Source organism: Mustela putorius, unplaced genomic scaffold (assembly GCF_011764305.1).
Source record: "Mustela putorius furo isolate JIRA1106 unplaced genomic scaffold, ASM1176430v1.1 tig00003834_pilon_pilon_pilon, whole genome shotgun sequence".
Classification (NCBI taxonomy): Eukaryota; Metazoa; Chordata; class Mammalia; order Carnivora; family Mustelidae; genus Mustela; species Mustela putorius.
The window spans coordinates 5435931-5455270 of NW_025421987.1; the positions used below are offsets into that span (position 1 = coordinate 5435931).

A 19340-nucleotide genomic window follows, 5' to 3' on the forward strand; every position below is an offset into this window, starting at 1 on the left:
TTAAAACATCATTAAAAAAATTTAAAAAAAATCAAAGAGAGTCATTAAAACTTCAATGGAAATCAGTTTGGCTGTTTGGTAAATTATGACTCAGGCTATATCTCAATGCATCGATGGCAACAATTACTTTTTATCATTAATATCTCAAATCCGTAACTAATATTCATACATCTGACATTTCACATTTTTTTTTTTTAATAGACGATTTTGTTTATTTACTTCACAGAGATCACACATAGGCAGAGAGGCAGGCAGACAGAGAGAGGGGGAAGCAGCTCCTTGCTGAGCAGAGAGCCTAATGCAGGGCTGGATCCCAGGACCCTGAGACCATGACCCAAGCCACAGGCAGAGGCTTAACCCACTGAGCCACCCAGGTACCCTGACATTACACTTTAAAGCCAATCACATTTTACTAAATAATTAAGTCTTAACTGGCCACAGTGGTCCCATGTGTTGATGTAACCTTAATACACTGAGGTTTTTGTTTTTTTTTAAGCTAGATAATACATTTACAAATAAATGGATACATTAATGAATCAACAACTTATTTTAAGTTGACAAATTATATTTATGAACTGGTTTTCATTCTCAAGCAGGATCTTTCCACAGCAGTAACAAAGATGCATCACTAGTGAGTCAAAGTTTCTGTCCTCTTTACAACTTATAATCCATGAGACAAAGAATGACAATCTTTTTCCAGAACCTATATTAATTCTAAAGGAAGATGTTAGGAAAGAAGTTGCTAGAAATTTCATCCCTGAGTGGGCCATACTGGCCTTTATATGGATTTTATAAGCAGTTCTTTCGCTCAACACTAGGAGTAATAAGTTATAAATTCTTACAGATGTAAGTAATAAGTAATAAGTTATAAATTCTTACTCCTTATAGATGCATGTCTTATAGATAAATAAAGGGTAAAGAGCATTCTCTAGAGTCAATAACAGATACGGTAGGGATCATTATTTTATCTTTCAAATTTGGCATCATACAGAGCTATTATTTATCAGCAATTTGCTCTTTCAGGATTATTTTATTACATTTATTTATAATATTATAAATCATAGAAATGGATGGGAGGAAATGAGCTAGAAAGAACATGTAAGTTGTGTTATCGTTCTCCCAAAGTAGCCAGCGCATTCCCTGTTGTGATACGTCTAATTGTCGAAAAATACATTATCTCTTTGTTTCATGTATATATGTAAGTGATTTAGACAGTGCACTAGGTGGCCCTCACTAGAGCACATTCTATGGAAAGAAAACACATTTTCTTTAAACATAAGATACAACTCCTTTGAGATCCATTAATCAATTTTCCTTCTAATTGAAAAAGTCACCACAGAAATTAGAATACGAATTTCATTATTCTAGAAAGAACCTTAAAAGTTGACATGTCTTTGAACAATTGTATCAGAAATCCTTTTTTAAGTACATTTTCATTTTCTGGCATGGCTTGAATTGAATTCTAAACTTTCTGCTGCTTGTCCTCTAAGCCCCTCTGGTGAATTTAAATAGGCTTCCCTATATATTTAGTACATTCAAGAATTCTTTGTCGCAGTGCCTACTCTGCTTTATTATTAGAAGGCTGTCTCGGAAGTCCAGCAGCCAGTTTGTTTTCTGCCATTAATAAAGAGTCTACTTTTTTTCTCACTTCTTTGAAGAAGTTGAAAAGACTCCATGTTGGGTGGGGGGTGGGGGCAGGAAGAGAGACAGAAGTGAAGTGAACCAACTGTGGTGTAATCCCCCAACAAAAAATGTTGTCTAATGTAGAAACCTCCCCAAGGTTTACAAATGCACAGGCTGGGCTTCTAGTGTGGTATATAAGAGAGTGATAACCTAGCCACAGCCCGGTTTCCCTCTCCCCACTAAGAATATGAAGTCTACTATGAGAAAGATGTTACACTTTTTAAATCCTACAGAACCAAATCCTTCCACTGGCTAGTGTTTCACCACCACCCAAATGTCTTACTGAAGATGTCCGGAAACTGGAAAAATAATCACAAAGCAAATCTATAATCTCTCACAATTCCCTTGTATGTCTAGGAAAATAAATAGAAGGGTTTCAAGAAAGACCTACCAATTTGGATGTACAAAAGATTGAGGTTGACTCATGGCCTAGGGAAAGCTAATTCAAAGGCAAGGAAAGATGATTCCACAGAATAGTCCCTTGGTGCTCACAAATCGTCAGACACCTACCAACAGAGAGGGAGAAACTTCTTAGAAAAAAAGGAATGGTTAAATCCACCTACACAAAAGACACCAAAATGCCTTACAAGGCTAGGACGAAACCTGGAAGTTATTATTTTTATGCGGTTGACCTAACAGAGAGATACAGACCATGATTATTAACACGCTTGTTTAGGAATTAACTTTTAAGGTAACAAACTTAAAATCACATTACTTACATGAACAATGAAAGATTTAGTTCACCATATGATAATTTTTCACTTCTAATTTCCCTGTACAACATGCATGAAATTAGTTGATTATATAAAACTATTTAAATCTTAAATTCACTTAATATCATTACCTTTCAAGTTCCTCTTACTTTTAAACCTTCACAAGTAAAACATTACATATGAGTTAATGTTGTTGGCTAGTTAATGTATTTCATGTGCTAAAACTACATTGAACATAGAGAGAGTTGGGGAAAAAAGGAATGAAAGTTGAAGCTTGAAGCTAGCTCATTGAAAAAATGCTGTGGATGATTTTATGAAGATGTCTTCATTTTTACACTGATTTTACTGATGTTTTTTAAAAACTGAAGATACATATACATATATATGCATATATAATATATGTGTATATATGCTTCTGTGTATTTGGTTACTGATTATCGGAAAACTAAGTATGCAGATGACAAATAATAATAACATCTAAATTTCTGCGTACTAAATGTACTTTTGCAGAGCTACACTAAAAAGTCTTATTTTTGAAATGTTTACAAATGCCCAGGATTTTTAAAAACTTCTCTGTATGAGAAACTTCGTTTTCCTTTTCCAAATACAGTCACTAAGAGATCAGTGGAATTTGAGTACCGAGTTAAAGGTCTAGTAAGAAATTAAACAAAAGAATCCAAGTAATCAAAACGATGCCTGTATTTGCTCCTACTGAAATGTAGGCTGCACTGTGTGTGTAAATGGCAAGAAAATTTGGGCGTTAGCTAACCCTTTATGTACTGTTTTCTCCAAACTCATCCAAACATGACAGCTTGTAAAACCATTTACATATTTATCAGGTGAGTTCGACCAAGCCTAGGCACGTCCATTCGAAGAAGAACATAAAGTAGTATACACCTTTTCTCATTTTATTAGTAATTAACTTGTACTATAATTCCCCTGTGATACTTACATCTCTTCTAGGTATTATTAATATAGCCTAATGCTTAAGAATATCTGTATATAGCTCTCCTTCAGCTTCACTGGAACACTAAAGTGTTACAGACTTTTATACTAAGAAAATATTGATCCCATGAACCCTGAAATGAAAAATAATCATATTTAGATATGGCAAAATTCCAGAAGTGGCTTCCTTGATGGGTCCTAAAAGATTTTAAAGACAAACAAACAAACAAACAAAAACACCATTTTGGAAAACTGATGTGTTCCTTACAAAGATTAAAAGTTAAATGCACGAATATCACAATATTCACAGAGCAGTACAAAAGAGAGAGAAACAACTAATACTTCATTGGTCTTTGATCGATTTTAGCTGGTAAGTTTAAAGTGAGTGAGGATTGTAAAAAAAAAAAAAAAAAAAAGGAACTTGAAGTTCATAGTAAATTAACAAGCAAAGGAGAAAGAACCGAGCGGGAGTTAGTGTGTTTATGTAAAACAGTGATTTGCTATTTCCAAATTAAAATGTGAAAATAAGCTGGTGTCAGAGAGGAGGTGATTCCTCATTTCCACCGCATTGAGCAAGCTCACATCGGCAGCAGACAGCTCTTAATATATGCGTCTGGCTCAGGCTGGTCTCCCAACCAGGAAGCCATCGAATTGTTAATATCACTGCTTTTTTTGTATGCAACACACATCATTTTCTCGCTCTTTGTCATAGACCTCTCCTTTTATTTTAAGCTTAGTATGATCTGATTTTCCAAATCATATTTTATAGCTCCAAATAATATTATTCTGTGACAGCTTAGACAGAAATGCAGAAAAAAGTGGCATCCATCTATCCATATACAGCATAAAGTAGTTTATATAAACAAAGTCACCCACTTAAATCTCTACTCACCTTTAAGGAGTAAGAGAAAAGCTTTATCAATGATAGTCTTAGAAAAGATAGTTAATATGCAGGAAGGTTACACAGGGAGGGTTCAAAGAATGCACGATGATTAGTAAAAAATAAACATCACTGCATTCTAAATTCAGCTTTGGTACCTTTCCTCTACGAAAAAGAAGTTAACATATAGTCTAATTCATAGATATAATAACACAAAAAATACTGCATTTGAAATAGATTATATCTGATATCACTATAAACAATAAACAACCATCCCTTACATGATTTTAGAACGAAATTTATGAAACATCATTTACATATTATTTATGATTATGATAAATCAGGTGTCTGTAGCTATATACCTGTGTGTGATATTGTTTTATATACGAGATAGTTTCTGATCTGTTGGATAAACATTGCTATTAAATATAATCAAGTTTCTTGCACTTGTAGATACACACACATATAGAGTTCTTTGTATTGAGAAACTTGGGCTTTTAGAAGTGTTTAAAGATAATGAAAATGTGGTTCAAAGAAGTAAAAGATAAACACTATCAAAAGTCTACTGTTTATATTACCTCCTTTCAGCTGGAGTTTTAAGACGAATGTTCATACACACACATACATGCACTTAAAATTTCAGAGATTCTCCATAAATAAAATAGGTGATATAAGGAATCTGAATAGGCACAATGTGGATACATGCTTTAACATATTTTACGTGGCTTGTATAGAGGAAGAACATGTTTACGATATGGCAGTATCAAATTTTTTAGGAAATATAACTCATGGGTGATTTGTAGCGTATGATAGTTCAAACATGAGTAATTGTAACAAATCCAATGAAAAGGTGAACAAAGACTCCATACAGTGTTCTAAAGTACATTCATAAATTTATTTTAACAATGCAGAAGGTACATAGAATTTATAGCACCCATGTAAAGCATTAGAGTTAAAAGAATGAAATCATTTTGGTTCTTCTATTATGAGCAGTCTCTCATCTCCATTGTGTATCTTGGTATCTGCAATATTATTGTAAAATTTGTAAATAGATTTAATATATTGATTCTACTTATAAGAAATCAATATTTGATGTGGCAATGTCTAACAGTGTTCAAATATGACACATTACTTATAGTTGGAGTAGTTTATAAAACTAAAATTCTCATCAAACTCAAACTATGCAGCTCAGGGTCCGTTGACAGATGAACCAGAGCAGTCTGACTTTAGAGGTGGTGTTTACTGATTTATCTCCCATAGGTCCATGATACATACAAAGTAAAATATAAAGACTAAAAGGCACCATATTTTTGCTAATTATTGATAACTCTTATGACAAGAGAATGTCTTGTTATAATAGGACATACAGAGTATTTTGTCTGGTTAAAAGACTAAGGAAAACTCTGGCAATAAATACCAAGTATAAAGTAACATTCTTCTTAAATCAGTAGTAAAATCTAATAGGGTCAGTAAAGAAGATTGTAAATGATTTATTTCTAGGCCTCGAGCACGATTATAGCTACACATTACATATTCTGAGCCACAGTTACATGGAGACATATAGGACTTATTTAAGAAGCTAATGTATATATATCTATGCAAATGACCAAAGTTATAAATATAAGCCACTCTCTTCAGTATTAACTGAAGAGGTATATTCTCTTAGACTAGCCACCTTAAAATACATCCAAAGAAGCATTTTAAAAACACCTGTCTTTTAACTTTGCTTCTTACACAGTTATCTTACACTGTTTTTATAGGGTTGTTTTAATATCATACAAATGCTATTCAGTGCAACTCAGTAATCACTTTTGAGTACAGTTTCTGAAAATAGTATTTTTGGGGGTGGGTCATGATGAAGACATTGCTGATTTATAAAGAAGAGCATTGTTCTTTTCTCCTAGGCAGAATCTATGTATGTTCTTTTGTTCTGGTGGTAACTGCAGACAATCAATAAGGTCCAAAGCTGCTGGTTCCCCTCCGCCTAGGTCCCAAGAGCCTGACTTGTGATGTTCCTAAAATACCTCACAAGTTAGGGTCTCAGGGACTAGGAAAAGTCTGGTTTGATGCGGTAGAATTCTTCTTCCAGTAATAAGGCTAGCTTAGAAATCACAGTTGGGTTCAGTTAAACTTTTTCCTCTAAATACTAATTAAAATACATATGTAGAAATAGATATGATATATACAAGTTAGGATTAGCTGAATATTCACAACGACCACTTATAGACTAATTCCAGACCTTAAAATAATGAAGAAAATGAGAAACAATGCAGACAATGAACAGTTAAGAGTCATTCCATCAGCTCCAAAGAAAGAGACTAAAAATGGGTTAAAATCGGTTTCCAGCAGATTTGTACAGCAACACCATAGCCTCTATTACATTAAAGAAGGATTATATGCCAGTTAATGGGACCCTAATTGAAATTTTGCTTCCCATTACACTTCTATACAGTACAACTGTTAAGGTGGGCCAAGGACACATAACACTTTAAATCTGATTTCAATATATACTGCTGCAGTTAAGAATAAAACAAAAACTTTTTTGCATGTCATAATTTAATACCTCCAAAGCTTGATTTTTCTCTCTGAATCTCCAAACTATTCAGACACCAAATATTTCCATGCATACTCTGTAGCTATTTGAGCAATGCCACTCAATAAACATGTAACTTAAAATGCTGGCAACATGAGAAAAAAAAAAAAAAAAGACTCTATTTCTTAAATAATTGCATTATAAAGCTCAATACTTTTGACAATACACAATCCCAATCCTGTATATTCACTGAATTTCCTCCGCTCTTTTAGCCTTGTTTGTGGTTCAAGAACAGAATTGGTACTTTAGGAATGATCCAAGGTTTAGTAGCATAGAACGCAGGGTATAACAATCGGACCAGCCATAACATAACAGTCCTGGCCACAGAAGTAGATTCTGGTTCTTCTGAAGTGGTTGATCTTAAAAGGGAAAAGAGGAGGAAAAAAAAATGGAAAGAATTAGAATGTTTTCCTGCAGAACAGGTGAATCATCCATTTCCAAGTAAGCTGCAAGGAAAGCTATGCTGAACAAAATATTTGCTAACTGGCCCCCCTCCTCCACCCTAGTACCACACCCCTTTCCAACCACCACCCCCCACCCCCTGTCCAGATCTTTACTTTGCCTTGTAAGACTTTAAATATTCTGCTCCATGATGTAATGCATCATTATATAAGATCTCTTTCTGTTTATCATTTGATTTTCCATACTGAATCCGTTATGGCTTAAAATAGTAAATAGTTAAAAAAAAATAAAATAAAAAAGCAGCACTCACAAAAAGCAAAAAAGAAAACAGTCCTTAGATATAAGTCCATGCTTTTCCTTAAAACTGAATATGGCTTTACAATTTTTGACCATAGCATTCAACCAATTATTAGAATGAAAAATCTCACCCCTCCATAAATATGACATTAACATAATTATACCACCCCCATCACGGAGACCCATCCTCCTTAGGGAATACATCTGATGCTCCAAAGATGGAAATCAGTCAGATTTTAGTTGCTCTCCAACGTACCTTTGCTTCTCACTGACTGACTGGCTTTTACCCTCCACGCACTCACACGCCACCCCCTCCCCTCGGCTAGACACGGATGCCCGAGCGAGCACGCGCGCGCACAGGCACACAGACACCCAGCGAGTGGCGAGGCACAGCATCTGATGCTGACTCAGAGCGCTTCTGTGTGCAGGGGGTGGCCGCGGCTGGTATTTTCACTGCGTTCATCATTAACATTAACTCACAGTCTAGCATCCACCCTCTCCCAGACCTGCGGGACTGCAGCATTTGCATGACGCTGTCACTCTAGCCTTTGCAGGTCAGATGATGGGGGTGGGGGGGGGGGTGAAAGGAAAGAAAGAAAAGGACTGGAAAAAAAAAAAAGCCCCAAGACTCTTGTAAGAAATGCATTCGTTTCTTCCAGGGTCTCCTGATTTTTCTACCTTTCTACTTCCTCTGTGGCTAGGTCTCAGTTGTTTGACATTTTTCCGGAAGAAAATGTCTTGTGTTTCAATGAGCCAGTAGTCAGTTGGCCCTCCCCTCCCCTCACACTCCGATCCCCACCCCTTTCTCCCCCTAATCAATAAGACGGATCTCCAAATGCAGCTGTGGAAACAGGCTCTGACACAGTCGCACCCCGGATCCACTACCTCAGAGAGCAGGCAGCCAGGCTCACATGTGTGAGAGAGAGGGGGACACAAAATGCCAGCAATTTTTTAACAGTCCCAGACTTCATTCTACGCCTTCTTTTTTTTGCACCCCCCCACCGGCTAAAGAAAGAGCAAAAGGAGTGTTTCCACTTCTATATGGAGATCCAAACATCCCAAGGGACACACGAGTGAGACCAATCTGTATAGATCCATCATTTCTATTTAATGAGCAAAACTACAATTTTAATAAAATAATTGCTTAATATTTTTATTAGCTGTGCTCTCAGTTCACAGGAATTATAAGGTCTGCCAGGATCTGAATCATCAACATGATTTAAACTGTGTTGAAATCCTAATTTGCTGGAAGGAAATCAACCAACAGGATATTAATATAGTTTTTATTTTTATTTTTTGATTGAAGAACTTATAAAAATAAGAGCAAATAGCGGCGTGTTGGTGAATAGGTAAAGGCTTTTGAGATTAAGACATGCTTGCGGGCGATAACTATTAAGGACTGAATATAGGCTCACATAAAATATGGATTTGTGTACATATATGAAAACAATCTACTATGTGCCTTGTTACAAAAGGAGCTAAAATGTTGGGCTGAACACAGTCGTGTTTGTACTACAGTATTTCACAACAGAAAAGACAGCATATAGGTGGTTAGCCACTTCATTTGTTCTTCAATTGTTCTTTTTAATAACTGAATGTGGTAAGCTGCCTACCTTTCCTTTCTACGTGAGCGATATTTCTGAACTGCTTGCCAGCCAGATCTAGCCATCGGTGACTCTGCAGCATGCAGGAAATACATACAAAGGAAAGAAAAGTACGACAATTCTCAAGCCCACTGTAATGCTGTCTGGTGCTGTAGAAATTTCAGTTTACTCACACAGACAGATCCCAGCATGCATTGCAGCGCCGCAGCCCCCACCAAGGCAGCAGTTTGGCCACAGATGAGCGGCAACAAACGTGAAGGACAACCATTTGCAGAGGTTCCAAAGAAAACATCACCCAACCCTTACAGAGAAAGACACATCTGCAGGAGGAGAGGTATCTCTCAAAATCAGCTCCTACAGGCTCCTGATTTAAAAGAAAAAAGCACAGAAGAAAAGGAAACCTTAAGCACAAAAACAAACAAACAAAAAAACTCCCCCACAAATAATAAAAGAAGTGGGCACCCAAAGAAAACATGGAGTTAAGTACACACTGTCTCACGTGAGAGAAAGGCAGGAAAGAGAAGCTTGAGAGAGGGAGAAAGAAGAGGAAATGGAGAAATGGGAAGAGGGAGGAGGAATGAAAGAGGGGGAGAAAGAAACAGGAAGTAAAAGAGCACAGAACGCCTGGGCCATGAAGCAACAACTAACACGAAATTAGACTTCAGAAACTCGAGACTCCGGAATCGTGCTCAAGCTTAGAACTTAATGAAAAACGACAACAGAAATGAACACATGTCCAGCATAGCTTAAGATTCTTATTTTCGGGTAACAGATGCCTGCTGACTTCTTCCTTCCTGTTCTACGTGTAGAGAACTGGTCATCTCTCAAAGTCTCTTTGCTCTTTGCTCAAACCATCTTTTTTTTTTTTTTTTTTTTTTTTTTTTTTTTTTTTTTTTTGTTTTTTTGTTTTCTTAAGCTCTCTAGCATCTGTCTCCTTTATGCTATTTCTTTTCTAGACAGTGCCCACAATACTCTGGATAAATTAATGTCATGACCTTGCTATGGCTATCAGACATAAAATGTCGACTATTTTAATAATTGAACATGCGCTTACAGCAAACTGCCTATTGATATCTTAGCTCTGTGCACTATCTGCACAAGCACCTCACTCTTGGCTCTGCGAATCAGAAACAACAGATGCAAATACAACTTTCCCCCACCCCGGCCGAATCCACGACATCTCTTTTTCTTACATTCCGAGACAGACACACACATCACTCAACTTTACAGGAGGCATAAAAATATTAACGAAGGAGGTTAAAAAATCAAGGGGGAATAAATGTTTGGAGACAAATAATGATTATAACTGAGTGGCCATGCATTTAAAATATTTATATCCGAACAGGAGTTAGGCAGTTTCGAGTGTCCAGGCTTCTGTCAAGACCACCATTAGGACCAATGGGAATGCAGACTTGATTAAATCAATATTTATTTGAAAGAAGATGTTGTAATCAATCAGTTCAATTGCCGCTGTCATAGATATGGGTTTAAGGTCTCTTCTGATTCTAATTTCTAATCATCAATACTAAGATATCCCTGAGTGAGGCTTTGACTATGGCTGAAGTGTTTATAAAGGAAAAATTTCACCCTGCTTTATATTTCATTTAAGCAACACTAATGCAAGTATGGTCTTGCTAGAGCAATTATTTTTATATGTTATTTTCTATGTTTCCTTTCTTAAAAATATAACCAAGATAGATATGACTGTATATCAAATGACATATTAAACTAGAGGAAGCAATAACTATTCTGCAATACTTTAATACAACCTGTCCTCCACCTTACTGCTAAGGCAGTGAGGGATCTTTTATTTCTTATAAAGGTCATTTGAAATCAGTGTAATTATGGGAATCATATTTAAAAACACTGGTGGGGTCTGGGGTAAGAGAAAGGACAAGAAAAAGATTTACAGTTCAAACTTGCATTCAAAATTCATGGCTATGTAGGAAAAAAATATGTGTGTGTGTGTGTGTGTGTGTGTATAATTTTACTAGCTGCATAGTATTTTCTTTGTTTTACTTAACCTACACTCTCTAAGAAGGTACATGTAGGTATTAAAGATAAGTAAAAGTAAAAATTTATTTCCTCGGTTGCCTTAGCCATATTTCAGTGTATAACAGCACACATGGCTGGTGGTTACCGTTTTGGACAATGCAGCTATAGAACATTTCCACCCTTGAAGAAAGTTTTATTGGACATTGCTGACTTAAACTGTCCTTGTGAAAAGTTTGTAGCATAACTGATCATTGGGTCCTGATGCTTTCATTCCAGTCTATTCTGGAAGAATCAATTTATATTGATTTTTTTGAACATCAAAAAGAAGACAACTTCTTCTAACTGAAGAGCATCAAGTGCTTTAGTTTACTAATAGTTTTGACATATGCAAGATTACTTAAAGGGAGGGGTTATAAAGAAAATAACTTTAAGGTAGTTGGTAACAAAACCATCAGAAGACATACGCAAAAAGAAACACTCCTGCAGTACCTGGGTGGCTCAGTGGGTTAAGCCTCTGCCTTCAGCTCAGATCATAATCTCAGGGTCCTAGGATCGAGCCCCACATGGAGCCCCGCATTGGGCTCTCTGCTCAGCAGGAAGCCTGCTTTCCTCTCTGTCTCTGCCTGCCTCTCTGCCAGCTTGTGATCTCTCTCTGTGTCAAATAAATAAATAAAACCTTAAAAAAAATAGTTCCAAAAAGAAACACTCCTGCTAAAGTCTCTGAATAAATCTGACAGATGCTTATTCGTCTAAGTTTTCCAGAAATGAGAGCCATGTTCTTTCTCGTGTCCAACAACATATATTACATCTTTCATTTTCAATATTTCAAAATATTTTCATTTTCAATAAAGAAGGGATGTAATAGGGGCTCCTGGGTGTCTCACTGAGTTAAGCATCTGATTTGGGCTCCGGTCATGATCTCAGGGTCCTGAGATGGAGCTCAGCAGGGAGTCTGCTTGTCTCTCTCCCTCTCCCCCTGTCCCTCTTGTAACACATGCTCTGTCTCTCTTTCAAATAAATGAATAAAATCTTTTAAAAAAGGGGGGGGATATAATAGTAGTGAGAAGCAAAAATCCAGGGAAAAAAGCAATCTTTAAAAATCCTACCCATATAAGGAAAGAGTAGCAGTTAAAGAGCATCAACAACTACGGTCAGACATTTTTTAAAAAGAAAATAGTAATTAAAGGGTAAGGGAGATAAGAATCAGGTGCCAACAAACAAGGTTGATCTGGTTGGGAATTTTCTTTTGAATAAAACATTGGCAAAAAAAAAAAAAAAAAAGCAAAACAGGCGTGCGCGTGTGTGTGTGTACCTTAAGGTAATTTTGAGTTACTAATGAGATTCTGGAACCAATTATCTTAAACAAAATAAAAATAAAGTATAATACAGATTTGAGTTACTATTCTAGAAATTTTATGGTGAAGGAGACAGTTTTTAACCAGGGAAAAACCTGACCTACATTTTCCTCTCAAAGTTTAGTATTTGGACTAGAGGGTGATTCAGTGTTTAGCTCAGACACTTTTTGACTGGGATGCAAAAGGCTTATTTGTCAACCTGGATTTTTTTTTTTTTTTTAATCTCTCTCTTGATCAGTACAGAGCATCGCAACTGGGATGGAAAAATAATCACATAGGTTTCTCTTCCTTTCAGGGATTATCCTTTAGACCCTGGTACATGAAATCGAATGTTCATTCCTCTCTCAAGAAAATGCATATGATAGTAACTCTCAATGGGAATCTCTCTTCCTATCTTTTTTTTTTTTTCCCTCTTCCCCTCCCTGCCTCTGCTTTCCCCAAGTGTGCAACCCCTTGTCCGTCCAGCCTGTCATCAATATCCACCAAGGGACCCCATTCAACGCCACACCAGTGAGATGAGCCATGAGGAGAGCTTGTCTGAGGCAGGGTAATTAGAGCAAGAACATGAACTTGAGGGAGGTCTTGAGGGGAAAGTGATAGTAACAGCCACACATCGGAACAAACAGGTCTTGAGGATGCTGGTGGAATATTCCAGGAAATCAAGAAAAAAAGAAAAGGAAAAAAAAAAAGAAAAAGGCAGGGTATGATAATGAGAGGCAATTTAGAGACCATGAAAAATTATGCCATATCAAATTATATGTAAATCTGGAAGAGTATTTTCTGATAGTTAGCAGGATTATGCACACCAATAATAAGAGGGCATTTCTGCTTGTTGATGTGCAAGTGAATGAGAAAATAATCATTCTTGACTTTTTAAGATGGGACATAAATAGAAAGGATTTAAATGATATCAACTGACTTCAGAATTATTGAATATTTAGAGCTTGAATATTATGACAAAGGGGCAATAATAATGTCTATTTTAGCTACTATGATTCTAGAAAAATACCATTTTTTTTTTACGTTCTGTATACAACACTTCTAAATGAAGTTGGAAGTGGGAAAGAAGCTAATCTATGAGTCAAAAAACTGGGTTTAGTGCCAATTCAGTAAATAATAGTTTACGGGCTTGGATAAGTCACTAAACTCTCAGAACTGTGGTTCCTGTCCCTTTAAAATTGGGAGGGATGACTAGGTTAATCATTAAGGCCTAATTCAGCTCTAAAGAATTATGCAATGGAAGAGGAGTAAAATTAGAAACACATGTTGGTCATTACTACTTACTAGTTAGATATTTGTATACATGATTGTCTCATTTGGTCATCATAGTACTGTTAGTAACATCTATCTCCAGAAAGATCAATGATAGCCTTTCCTATGTCCCAGTGATGTCTCATGTAATAACTAAATCTCAAAACTTTCATTTCATATTATTTTCAGAATACGGTAATATTAAAATTTCTATTAGATATTTTATGTGGTTTACCCTATTTACATTTAAATTTTCACTAACATGAAATAATATATAAAATATTTTTCATTTTAGAACTAAGGACATAGGAACTTTTTAAGATTTAGAAAAATGTATATATACTGTTATGGTACATGCACTAAGGGGAGGAAGTCATTGTTTCCTTAGATAACTCACTTGTGAAAATTAGCCTATATGGGTAAAAAAAATTTAGAATTGGTTGAATAGACCTATTTCAGCTTTAATAATGCATTCAAAATGTCAAGCTAAAATATGTCAGGTTATAAAACCTCCTTAAGTAGCTCTTTGAAATTTTAAATGAAAAAAATCAGAAAATCAGGTGAATCATAGGTTTGAAAATTTCTGTCAACTACCAAAAACTTTTAAAACATCTTTTTTTTGCCTTTTAAAAATACTCATTTTGAATGCTGCTTAATTTGGGTGGAATAAAGTTATTAATGGATAGTTATTATTCTGATTGCTCATAATCATTCCTATTCTAGATTTTTTAGTTTCCTTCAATATGAAAAATATGCTAATTTCATAGGGGTTTATCCCTCATAAAGAAAAAAAGTATTTTATATTTTTATATATTAATATTTTTATATTTTATCCACTGATCATGATAGGTAAGAAGGGAGCACAAATGATTAAGTAAGTTATCTTAAAAGTATTCTCTCTATAGATACTTACATTTCCTTCTTGATTTTTTTCTATTAAAAATGCTTAGTTTTGAAACCTCACATCATTCAATCATATGTGTCCAAGGCTGAATTTTCACTTTGTTATCTCTATGCTCAGTGATAGAAACTGTTTCCTGATTAATATTTTTTTAGATGTATAAACACTGGGAGACAGATGTAACTCTTCAAAACATATTTTCATTAGAAAAGAATGCATATAACGTAACAGTATATACATATTTTTCTAAATCTTAAAAAATTGCTACCTCTCTTAGTTCTAAAATGAAAATATTTTATATATTATCTCAAAACATATCCTGCCACTATACTGTACTCTCCACCATTATTACATAGGTTTCCCATCCGATTTCATGGATGAAGAAGATTCCATCACATGGGAGTACAGGGGAATGCTTTAAGCATAAAAATCTCATTTAAATATATCTGAACACTAAAGGTTCAAGTGTATCCTGCACTCTCATGCTTTGTTCCCATCCTTTCCAATCAATTGTATTGATTTGTTAAGGGTTAGAGGGTATACTTTCATTGATCAAGGAAACAGCCTGACACAGCTAACTTTCTGAGAAGTCAAGGCAGATCAATCCCACCTTTGCTTCCTTTAGGATACATTTATGGTTATTCATTCTGCATCCCTTAAATTTCATAGTACATATCTTAGTTTAAGAAAGGAAATGGATAAAGAATCACTCATTTTCTCAGAAAAAAAAAAAATGATACATATCTGGATCTTCCTCACCCTGAATGCTTTTGAACTTGATGGATATTATATCACCTGATCAAGAGATTGGATTGGCCTCCTTTTCTAGTTCACTCGAGAATCCTGTCCCTTTTCAGGATTTTACAAAGTCTTGCGGGGGGGAGGGGAGCTTAAAAAATGTTGAATCCATTTAGAAAATGAGTGTCTGTTTGAGAAAATAAAAATGAAAACACATCATTGTAGCCTTCTTTTCCAGGGCCGCCTACCCATTCATTTGTTTAATGCCTTGGTGGAAAGGGCCCAACTGCTCCCCATCCACAGGTCCTGATAGCTTCATCACTTCAAGAAACTCAAGGATCCCAATTACCTTGGAAAATAATTCTTTAAAAACCTTCACACAGTGTTATATTAGTATATTAATTCTCTTATGAGGGTATTTTGTAAGGCCCTGTACTTGAAACCTCCAGGAGTTACTAGTATTTTGATTTTCATTGTCTTGAAAAGTTACATGCTGTTTAACACCCTTCTTACCCTGTAAATTTTACTTTGGTAACAAAGTAAATATTCATAAAAATTCAAACACCTCATAACTCAAATGGCCCAGGGGCCCATCAGGGGTTTTTTTTTTTTTCCTTATATTATTATTTTTTAATTTTTTTTTTGCACTCATGCTTGATTATATTTCTTTATTTAACAATTTAATTAATTTATTTTCTCTTACATGCCACAAGCCATAACTCATTTGAGAAGGTTCAAGTTTATGTTCAGACACTCTGCCATTATAAAGCTTTGAATTTAGGAGAAACATATTTCCATTCCTGTGCCTGACAAAGACATGTTTTAAAGTACACATTAAACAAAAGAGAACAGCTTTTCCATTACTAAATGCAGTGCTCAGAAAGACAGAAAACTTACTGGTACTCTTAAATGCTAAACCTTTAAAACATTTGCTGGATGACAGCATTATAGAAAAAAAATAGTTTCCTTAGCAAAGAATTAAAGCTGAATATGCAACATTTCTTAGGAGCATTGAATAAGTCTATTTGTCCAGCTTACTTTGCAAAGACTGCGTAGAAAACAGCACCATAAACACTTTCAGTCCCCACACAAGGGCTAAACAAAGAGTCCTCTTTCTAGCCATCTAATCCGGTAATTTATTTTTTCAACCATCACATAAATCGAAACACAGCTGTAACCAATGACTTGCAGATCCAGTTCCCAGCCAGCTGGAATCAGTTCTGCTGAAACAGCAAGATTTTTACATTGTTCACTTCTGTACATCTGGAGAAATCATTGAGGTTCAAAGGTGACCAGAAAAGCTCTTTAAATAAATTCAACCAACAGTGAAGATTTGCCTAAGGATCTATAAACTCCGCATTCACTTTTGCAAAATGTTCATTTCATGAAATTAATTCTTATAAAGGCTATTTGCAACCTCCTCTGTATAGACTTTATGAGTTGCTAATTGAATTAAGCACTTAAATGCCTGTTTCTTTCAAACAACTTGCTTAGGGTTCTTCCCAACTTTTCATAGGAGTTGTAGCTATTTAAAGATGGTTACATTAAAACATTATGTTACAAGCAGAAAGGGACTATAAGGACCTGTAACAAAAGCAGATACGAGAAATGTACCCACTCATATCTCAAGTTTAATCTTGTTGAACTAATATAATCCTCTATTTAGATAAAATAAAGGAGAAACACTATCCGAAAGAAGGCAGAGCTGGAACACCTCCATCAAGCCAGGAGGCAAATCCCTAAGGAGCCAGAGTCCTGGAGAGACAAACCCTGATTAGGAATGTTCCACATGCAGTATTACAGGGAGGTGATTCTGGCATTGGAAAAGAATCCTTCCCACCCCCAATAAGAAACAAAACCCAAGATCAACAGCTTTTTTTGCTTTACCCTAGAAGCATATACGTGCACACAGAGCAGAAGTTAAGAATCCACCCCCCCCAACCACCACCACAACAAAAACTGACACAGGCCATCCTCGAAGTAGAAAGCTTTCTGCAAAAGTTGGATCAACTTAGAGCAAACAAACCCAGAAGAAGCAATGTAGCTTGGCATTTAAATCACACACCATAGGGGCACCTGGGTGGCTCAGTGGGTTAAAGCCTCTGCCTTTGGCTCAGGTCATGTCTCAGGGTCCTGGGATCAAGCCCCACATCGGGCTCTCTGCTCAGCAGGGAGCCTGCTTCCCCCTCTCTCTCTGCCTACTTGTGATCTCTCTCTGTCAAATAAATAAATAAAATCTTAAATAAATAAATAAATAAATAAATCACACATCATATATCAGTTGAAAGACATCATCTTCTTTACTAAAGCCATCACAGAGATATTCATCTACGGAAGAATGAATGTATGTGTCTGGCCAACTTCTCAATACAGTTTTTATTGTGTCAAAAAAACCATTCACAAACTAATCCCATGTGTTTTATTTTTTCCTCCTTTGGTTAAGTCAATACACAAGTAAACAAATTATCTTCAATAGTTAGCCATCTTACTCAAATATGTGGCTATTTCAATCAGGACTTCCTTATGAATTATACCTCTTGTTTAAAAAAAAAAAAGTGAAAAAACAAGTGGAAATAAAATATACTTTTAGTGTTTACTGAACGACAGGCAGGGATCAATTCCCCGTTAGATATTAAATTCAAATGCAAGTGTGTAAATTCATTCACTTGGTGAACAAACATGTGGCTGATTTTTATGTCAGTCACTGGGTACAAAGGCTGTAGAAAAATACTCTGGAGCAGAGAGAAATCTAATTTAATAAATAATAAAATATTGAGTGTCATGAGAATGAAGTTTAAGAATTTCAGGATCCAAAAATAAGAGACACATAAAAAAAAATAAAAAAAATAAAAAAATAAAGAATTTCAGGATCCTAGAAAATTGAATCTAACCAAAAGCCAGGAGGTCTGCCCTCTTGTCCGCTACTGGTATCAACTGGCTGGGGAATTTAGAGGAAGGCAGCCCAGTGGATCCCCTGTGTGTGAAAGAGGAATCTAATATCCTTCCCAGCTCCATTGTCTACATTCTTTGAAATCCCAATATATGTCTGCTTCTCCTGTTGTTCTTCTTGAAAGGTAAAATCCCAGATTTTCTTTTTGAATGTCATCACTTTGGGAATGAACACCATTTTAAAAAACAGCAGACAATCTGTCTTTTTTTAAAGAAATGAACCAACTGACCCAGAGATAACCAGAATCCACTATATCCTGTTCTTGATGAGTCGAGGGAAAGTTAACTTTCTGGGAAAAATTCTTGAACAGACGTGGCTTAAATTTTATGAATATGTCATTAAATATTAAGCAACCAGTTAAACCTCTCATTGTCTTAAAACAGGACTAAAATTGGGCAGCTCCCACACTCTGCTCTCTACTGCAGTATTAAAGGTGCTTTATGAAGAAAGTCACAGGACTGGAGCTTCCTGTGCTATTCATAAACATTTTAGTTCTTTGGATTCACATGTGTCCCAGAATCCTGTGATCCCTAATGTCTAAATATTCATTTAAATGTGTAATATTTCTAAAACATTTGTAACATATGACATATATACCACATATCTACACATATATACTAGTAAACATTATGTTTATAAAAATAAAAATATCCCCAAATCTTCATAATCCATGATAGAAAATTACCTGTACCAGCAGCATAAAAAATTGTTATGTTCCACAGACACTTGTTAAGACCAAGACAAAGAAAATAGACTTCCCATAATAATTTCAGCTGGAAGGAAAACAGGAGGGTAGGTTCTTATTAGAAAGTAATTTGACTTCAGTATTTCCTAACTGATAATATGTTGTAATATCCACAGCTTAGAAGTCAATTTAATAAATAATGAATTGCTCAGTCATGAGGATTACCTTTAAGAATTTCAGAGTAATAGAAATATGCTTAAGAAAGGATTTGGAATACATATTTAATATGGGATCCATGTAACATAGGCTAGGAAAACCTCAGAAAAATGGCCTGTGTCATTATGAGTC

The 19340-nt window shown here is 35.5% G+C and overlaps 1 long non-coding RNA gene across 2 annotated transcripts in view; it reads right to left on the reverse strand.

The window, feature by feature from the left end:
- Positions 1-337: 337 nt before the first annotated feature.
- Positions 338-19340, reverse strand: part of LOC123394363 — a 163795-nt gene continuing 144792 nt past the window's right edge. Inside the window, exons 4-5 of one of the 2 annotated variants that reach the window (XR_006609050.1) lie at positions 3349-7173; positions 338-2189 (exon numbers count right to left, since the gene is read on the reverse strand). This is a non-coding gene — a long non-coding RNA (uncharacterized LOC123394363). Of the gene's footprint in view, positions 7174-19340 lie in introns of both variants that reach the window. The other variant, XR_006609049.1, reaches the window with a different exon arrangement.